At 29.4% G+C, this 625-nt stretch overlaps 1 protein-coding gene across 1 annotated transcript in view; it reads right to left on the bottom strand.

Moving 5' to 3' along the window:
- The window catches only part of LOC107685245 (proteinase-activated receptor 1-like), a 5225-nt gene that overhangs the window by 2200 nt on the left and 2400 nt on the right, over positions 1–625 (bottom strand). The gene's annotated exons all lie outside the window — the stretch shown is intronic.

Consider the following 625-nt stretch of genomic DNA (forward strand, 5'->3'; position numbering starts at 1 on the left):
ATATATATAAATAATAAATTAATTAATAATAAACAAATAATCCATTGCCACTCTGGGACACTAGGCTACATGGTTTCAACATAAATATAAATTAAAATGAATTACTGTTCCATTTTACGGTTTGTTCAATTGCTATTTACTGTCACTTATTTTAACTTTATTTTTAATTTTAGATCAATATTATTTTTTATTATTTAGATACTAATATCCTTGCTAACATGCTTAGGCTAGACACTTCACTTTTTTCAAACTTGGTTTTAAGCTTTTATTTTTTCATAAACGATTTTTAGTTGTTCGTGTTATTTGAAATGCAATTAATTAGGCTACCATAAGCGCTAATAAATGCTCGTGCTTTCAACATAATATTTCAACTACACCTTAGCCTACTTTACAGAACACTGTCGGTCAAGCAGTCTTGCATTAAAGGTCATATGATGCTGCTAAAAAAAAACATTATTTTGTGTATTTGGTGTAATGAAATGTTTATGCGGTTTTGCCATATTGTGATGCCTTGTGCGGAGCGACGAGATAAAAACATTAAAACCCATTATAAACTAGGCATTTGTTTCATCCAGTGGGGACATAATTACGGATTATAATGACTTATACTGTCTTTTTACGCGTT

The sequence above is a fragment of the Sinocyclocheilus anshuiensis genome, unplaced genomic scaffold (assembly GCF_001515605.1).
Source record: "Sinocyclocheilus anshuiensis isolate Anshui unplaced genomic scaffold, SAMN03320099.WGS_v1.1 scaffold577, whole genome shotgun sequence".
In the NCBI taxonomy this organism is placed as follows: domain Eukaryota; kingdom Metazoa; phylum Chordata; class Actinopteri; order Cypriniformes; family Cyprinidae; genus Sinocyclocheilus; species Sinocyclocheilus anshuiensis.